The sequence below is a fragment of the Pleurodeles waltl genome, chromosome 4_1 (genome assembly GCF_031143425.1).
Source record: "Pleurodeles waltl isolate 20211129_DDA chromosome 4_1, aPleWal1.hap1.20221129, whole genome shotgun sequence".
Lineage (NCBI taxonomy): Eukaryota > Metazoa > Chordata > Amphibia > Caudata > Salamandridae > Pleurodeles > Pleurodeles waltl.
Window position 1 is genome coordinate 38,749,428 of NC_090442.1, and position 7,532 is coordinate 38,756,959.

Sequence of the window (7,532 nt, forward strand, 5' to 3'; positions counted from 1 at the left end):
AAAAATTCATATCCCCGGTTCCCCTGAACCGATTTTAATCGTTTTTGTGTCATTTTAAAGATAAAAATATAAACTATTTTTATAAATTGGTTTTGGATTTTTAAACTGTTTCCTGTGTTTTATTTAATTACTGTTTTGTGATATTTGAATGCTTTACACTTTGTCTCCTAAGTTAAGCCTTGACGCTCGTTGCCAAGCTACCAAGGGTTGAGCTGGGATTAATTTACTGAGACCTAACTGTACCTATTTGGAGGTTAGTGGCTTGTTGCTAGGTGTAGGTACCTACCTGCCCTACCAATAACCCATTTTCCAACAGTAGTGCCCTATCCATTGCGGCATTGAGGGTAATCTGCAAGACAGAGTTCCAAAATCATCCTTTCATCTCAGTTCATGGCCACATACAGTTTTCTGGAGTCATTCGTTTCACTTTTCTGTCTTTAATTAAACTGACCATTTTAAACCTCCGGCACCCACCACTTCAATCTTACCGTTTTTGTGCTATCATAGGCTCTTGGAACTTTTGGCAAGTGGACAGAAGCAGTCAGAGAACCACATCACAATACATACTCCTTTGCCTGATACCTTTCATAACAAACAGCTCTTGGAAAAAGACGTTAACCGGTCCTTGCTCTCAGACAGACACAGAAAGCCTATCACCACCTCTACGAACATATTTCAATCAAACCAATATATATCATTCAACAATTATGCCTCTGTATCAACATAACTACAACTCGAGACAGAAAGGAATTTAAAAAACAATCTGCCCATTTGAATAACCAGCAGAGTTTTAAGGACGTACAACATGGAATGTGACAATTTCAGAGTTCCTCATTCATAAGAAGTCTGTGAGATAGTATCTCAGAAAGATCTCAAGTTTATAGCAAAAATGGTTGTAAGGGTGATTTTTACCACACAATTGCAACTAGGTGCCTCAATCTGCAAGAGACCAGTCCTTGACAGATTACACAACTGGGGCAACAGCAAAGGCAGCAATTGTGTCAATCGTTTATGATTCCTCTCTAGGACTATACTTTTTCTGAGGGACAATTTGCATTATTCCTGGAGAAAATCATAGAGCTTCTACCCATGCATAGTTTCTGCTTTCTGCACCCTCACACTCCCTGCACTGAGTCTACCCACAGTTCTGTTCGGAATGATTGTGCCATGACATATTGTTGTATACTGTTGGACTTTTGCTTATGCAGGGTCATCCCCAGTCTTTTTCGCCTCCTGCCTCCTATGTTTTTCTGACATGTTGCTGTTGGCTTTTCAACTCTGAGCACTTTACCACTGCTAACCAGTGCTAAAGTGCATATGCTCTCCTGTTTAAATTGTATGTAAGTGGTTCATCCATGATTGGCATATTTGAATTACTAGTAAGTCCCTAGTAATGTGCACTAGAGGTGCCAGGGCCTGTAAATCAAATGCTACTAGTGGGCCTGCAGCACTGGTTGTGCCACCCACATAAGTAGCTCTGTAATCATGTCTCAGACCTGCCATTGCAGTGTCTGTATGTGTATTTTTACACTGTAAATTCGACTTGGCAAGTGTACCCACTTGCCAGGCCTAAACCTTCCCTTTACTTACATGTAAGGCACCCCTAAGGTAGGCCCTAGGTAGCCCCAAGGGCAGGGTGCAGTGTATGGATAAGGTAGGACATATAGTACGGTGGTTTATATGTCCTGACAGTGAAATACTGCCAATTTCGTTTTCACTGTTGCAAGGTCTGTCTCTCTCTCATAGGATAATATGGGGGCTACCTTTAAATATGATTAAAGTGTAGATTCCCCTAGAGAGTAGATGGACATGTGGAGTTTGGGATCCCTGAACTCACAATTTAAAAATACATCTTTTAGTAAAGTTGATTTTAAGATTGTGAGTTTGGAAATGCCACTTTTAGAAAGTGAGCATTTTCTTGCCTGAACCATTCTGTGACTCTGCCTGGTTTGTGGATTCCCTGTCTGGGTCAGTTTGACAGTTGGGTTGTTTTTCACCTCACACCAGACAGTGACACAAAGGGAGCTGGGGTGTGATCTGCATTTCCTGATTAGCCATCTCTGCTAGGAGGGAGGGGTGGAGTGGTCACTCTCATCTGAAAGGACTGTGCCTGCCTCTGACAATGCTGTCTCCAGCCCCCTGGTGTGTGTCTGAGGCCTTGCCTGGGCAAGGCAGGATTTCACAAGAAGGTGTGAGTCCCCTTTGAAGAAAGGTGACTTCAAAGACTAAAATGGGTATAAGAAGGGCACCCAAACTTACAAACTTTAGAAACACTTCTGGAATCAAGAGGAACCTCTGCCTGGAGAAGAGCTGATCGCTGAGGAACAAGTGCTGCCCTGCCTGTGACTGTGCTTTGTGGAGCTTTCCTGCAGTGCTGCTTCTGCCTGAGTAAGAGGGCAAAGACTGGACTTTGTGTGCCTTCCATCTTGAAGAAGAAATCTCCAAGGGCTTGATGTAGAGCTTGCCTCCTGTTGTTGAAGTCTCAGGGATAGCAAAGACTTCTTCCTGCCAGCACCTGGAGTCTCTGGAGAGACCCCTACTCTGCTCTGTGGTGCCCTTCCAGTTCCTGGGACCCTGAAAGGAGAGGCTGGCAGCCTAAGGACAAAAATACACGCACCGAGCACCGTGCGGAGAAAAGATCGACGCGAATCCGATCGCGGCTAAGAAAACGACGCGACGCCGGCTCCGCAGCAGAGAAACGACGCCGCAGGAAACGCGACCGGAGAATCGACGCCCGGAGCAGGAGAAACGACGCGCAGCATCGCTGACGAAGGCTGAGAGATCGCAACCAGCGCCGCGGGACTTTCGGACCGTCGCGTGGCTGGCTTTTTCGACGCGCCTCGCCGTGCCGAGCTGTTTTCGACGCATATACCAGTGCAGGGTTATTTTCGACGCACACCGCCCGTGCGGGGTTATTTTTGCCGCAAACCAGGTACATTTTCACGCTAGCAGCGCTAGTGTGTTGTTACAACTACCTAAAGACTCTTTTTATTTTAAACCTTTAAAAAAATCATAACTTGACTGGTGTATGTTGGATTTTTGTCGTTTTGGTCTTGTTTTGTCTAGATAAATATTTCCTATTTTTCTAAACTGGTGTTGTGTCATTTTGTAGTGTTTTCATTAAGTTACTGTGTGTGTTGGTACAAATACTCTACGCCCAGCACTCTGAGGTTAAGCCTACTGCTCTGCCAAGCTACCAAGGGGGTAAGCAGGGGTTAGCTGAGGGTGATTCTCTTTTATCCTAACTAGAGTGAGGGTCCTTGCTTGAACAGGGGGTAACCTGACTGTCAACCAAAGACCCCATTTCTAACATTGGTGACCAGCGGTCGGGATTGGACTTGTATTTGTACTTGACATACAGTAATTAAGTGTACACTACTGTTTTGATCTCAGACCACTACGTGACCACATACTACTTGTCTTGTGATACTGCTTTTTGTTCTCTGATGTCCTCCTGGAAGTATTGCTAATATTTTTGGACTTTGTTTTTTGGTTGTGAAGCCTTTGCATAATGGAAGTCAATTTCTGGCGCCTATTTATGTATAAAAAGTGGCAGCTTAAAGCATTTTGCATGGAAAGGGGACTGGCTGTGAACAAGAAATCCAGAAGGGAGGATCTTGAGTCAGCCCTGTTTCAGTATGAATTGAAACGTTGTCAGGCAACACCACCAAATGAGTCTGAGGAGGATGACTACTCCGAAGAGGAGGGAACAGAAAGAGATGAGTGGCTCCTAGCTTGAATCCGGAGTCTGGAAGAGCTAGATGCAGAGCTTGAGAGGGCTGAGGAGGAGAGAGCCTTAGTCCTGGAAAAAGAAAGGATTGCAGCTCAAGAGCTGAGCTGTGAAGAGCTGAAGCTGGAGGCCATGAGGGCTGAGTCCAGTTCAGATGGTGGCAGCAAAAATCTTGTATCCAGTACTGCTGAAGAAGTGCACATGCCCAGAGATGTGGTGCCCTACTTGAAGGAGGGAGTTAACACACGCCAGGAGGTTCAGGGGTATAAGGTAGCTCCAGTGATGCACAGGGTCCCTGAGGTGGATTGGGGAACTGGCATGGGGAGTCATATTCCTACTGGTGGGAGGGACACTCTACTGACTCTAGTTGAGAGTGACAGGGAGAGGGGTTCCCCCCAGGTAGAAGTCCTGGTTATGGAGTGTGAAAACATCCCAGAAGAGTGTGGGTTGAGTGTCAGGGACAGTCAGGTACTGTCTCACCAGTCTCAGGAGGGTGATGTGGGGTGCTTTTTCAAAGCAGAGTCACTGGATGGTTGGGTGAAGGGTACTTTGGTTAATTCATGTGAGGGGCTGAGTGATGTAATTGCTGGAGAGCATATGTCTAGTCCTTATTTTCCAGAGCTATGCCAACACCAGGTGGAGTGTGAGTTCTCTGACCCCAGGGAGCTTACAATGGAGGCAGACTTCTGGGTGAGTACCAGAGAGTCTGAAGAGGCATTTGGGGGTGCTCCTGAGAGGAGTGGTCTAGGTAGTTCCCAACCAGGTGAGGTAGGGAAGGATTGTAGTGTCCCAGGTAGGTCCCAGTGTAGTGGGATGGGTGAGGGACCCCATGTCCAGTCTCAGAGGAGAGGGAATGGGGATGGGTTGAGGCCCAAGGTGCCCGAGATCCGGTCCCAGGTCCTGGAGGGTTCCCTGCGGGAACCCCAGGAGGGGAGCCTAGCCTGTACCATAGGGCCATCTGTTGAGGGAGACCCCACAGTGTCAGGAGAACTTGGGGGGGCGGCTGTAGCCAGCGTCCCACCAGTTCTGGTGTCTGGCAGTACCACTCCTAGTGAGGGGTTGCAGAAGTCCAGACAGAGGGTTGAGAGGGGGTTGCGGACCCCAGTGGAGAACCTGGAGGGTCAGGGGTCAGCTCTGAGTGCAGAGCCCCCCAGGAATGACCTTGGTGAGACCATTTCTGGGCTGGGGGGAATCCAGACTCTGTCAGATGGGCAGAGGTCAGGAGACCTGCGCCAGCCAGACTCTTGTATGGCCCTTGGGGAAAGTGTTTCCCTTGTGGGGGGTAGGTGTGCCCCCCAGGAAGTCCTGGTGCGCCAGGCAATGATTCAACCGCAGGATGGTGACTCTGGGTTGGATGATCAGGTTCAGGGGGTAAACTCTGACCTGATGGGGAGTACGTGTGCTCCCAAGGAAGTCCTGGTGCGCCAGGCAGTGGTTCAACCGCAGGGTAGTGACTCTGGGTTGGATTGCCAGATTCAGGGGGTAAGCTCTGATCTGGTAGGGGGTAGGTGTGCTCCCCTGGAAGTCCTGGTGTGCCAGGCAATGGTTCAACCGCAGGGTGGTGACTCTGGGTTGAATGATCAGGTTCAGGGGGTAAACTCTGACCTGATGGGGGGTAAGTGTGCTCCCAAGGAAGTCCTGGTGTGCCAGGCAGTGGTTCAACCGCAGGGTGGTGACCCTGGGTTGGATGACCAGGTTCAGAGGGTAAACTCTGACCTGGTAGGGGGTAGGTATGCCCCCCAAGAAGTCCTGGTTTGCCAGGCAGTGATCCAGTCTGTGGGTACAGGCCCTGGATTGGGAGGCCAGGTTAAGGGTGTCCCCCCTGACCTGGAGGAAGGGGCTACTGCTAACAGTGCCCCTACCATGTTGTCTTCTGGGGGGGCCGCTCCTAGTTGGGTGGTTCAGGACCCCAGAAGAGAGGGCAGGGGGAGGGAAGCCTCACCCCTGGCCCTGGTCCAACCTGAAGGTACAGACCCCAGGTTGGAGGATCAGTTGCAGGTTAACATCCCTGCACTGATGGAAGAATTGTGCAGGACTGCTTCTACAAGCACCCTGACAGTTTTTGACTCTGGGGGTGCCGCTTCTGCAGGGAGGGTACAGAGCCCCAGAGGGGAGGACCAGGGTCAGGTTGTCATCCCTGACCTGGTGGAAGAGAGAGTGGTCAAAGGGTGCCAGGCACCTGGGGCTACCACCCCCCACTCTCCACAGTCACAGTGGTTAGAGAGGCCTGAGGTCGGGCTCTCATCCCTGACAGTTGTCTGGGGCCACTGTGGCTTGCTGTCCTGGTGGACAGAGTTGCCCCTGGGGGGGGGAGGACGAGAGTCACACCCCGGGGGTGGAGTGGGCAACACCACTGTGTTGGCCCTGGTGGTACTATCTGCCCATTGCAATTCATCTGTGAGCAAAGTAAAGTTAGGTGCTGCACAGATGGTGTCTGTAGATGTGGAGAAGGGTTCCCCATGGGTTAGCTTAGTGGGCCCTGAGAGTATGGACAGAGGGATCCAACTGGAGTCAGGAAGGCGTAGAACTGGAACATGCCCCTGCTGTTGTGGGCCTGGGTCCTTGTTCTATCGCCCCAATCAGGGAAGTACATCAAGGTATTGATTGTTCTCCCCTGGCTTTAGGCTGGTAGGGGGTCGTGTTGGACTTTTGCTTATGCAGGGTCATCCCCAGTCTTTTTCGCCTCCTGCCTCCTATGTTTTTCTGACATGTTGCTGTTGGCTTTTCAACTCTGAGCACTTTACCACTGCTAACCAGTGCTAAAGTGCATATGCTCTCCTGTTTAAATTGTATGTAAGTGGTTCATCCATGATTGGCATATTTGAATTACTAGTAAGTCCCTAGTAATGTGCACTAGAGGTGCCAGGGCCTGTAAATCAAATGCTACTAGTGGGCCTGCAGCACTGGTTGTGCCACCCACATAAGTAGCTCTGTAATCATGTCTCAGACCTGCCATTGCAGTGTCTGTATGTGTATTTTTACACTGTAAATTCGACTTGGCAAGTGTACCCACTTGCCAGGCCTAAACCTTCCCTTTACTTACATGTAAGGCACCCCTAAGGTAGGCCCTAGGTAGCCCCAAGGGCAGGGTGCAGTGTATGGATAAGGTAGGACATATAGTACGGTGGTTTATATGTCCTGACAGTGAAATACTGCCAATTTCGTTTTCACTGTTGCAAGGTCTGTCTCTCTCTCATAGGATAATATGGGGGCTACCTTTAAATATGATTAAAGTGTAGATTCCCCTAGAGAGTAGATGGACATGTGGAGTTTGGGATCCCTGAACTCACAATTTAAAAATACATCTTTTAGTAAAGTTGATTTTAAGATTGTGAGTTTGGAAATGCCACTTTTAGAAAGTGAGCATTTTCTTGCTTAAACCATTCTGTGACTCTGCCTGGTTTGTGGATTCCCTGTCTGGGTCAGTTTGACAGTTGGGTTGTTTTTCACCTCACACCAGACAGTGACACAAAGGGAGCTGGGGTGTGATCTGCATTTCCTGATTAGCCATCTCTGCTAGGAGGGAGGGGTGGAGTGGTCACTCTCATCTGAAAGGACTGTGCCTGCCTCTGACAATGCTGTCTCCAGCCCCCTGGTGTGTGTCTGAGGCCTTGCCTGGGCAAGGCAGGATTTCACAAGAAGGTGTGAGTCCCCTTTGAAGAAAGGTGACTTCAAAGACTAAAATGGGTATAAGAAGGGCACCCAAACTTACAAACTTTAGAAACACTTCTGGAATCAAGAGGAACCTCTGCCTGGAGAAGAGCTGATCGCTGAGGAACAAGTGCTGCCCTGCCTGTGACTG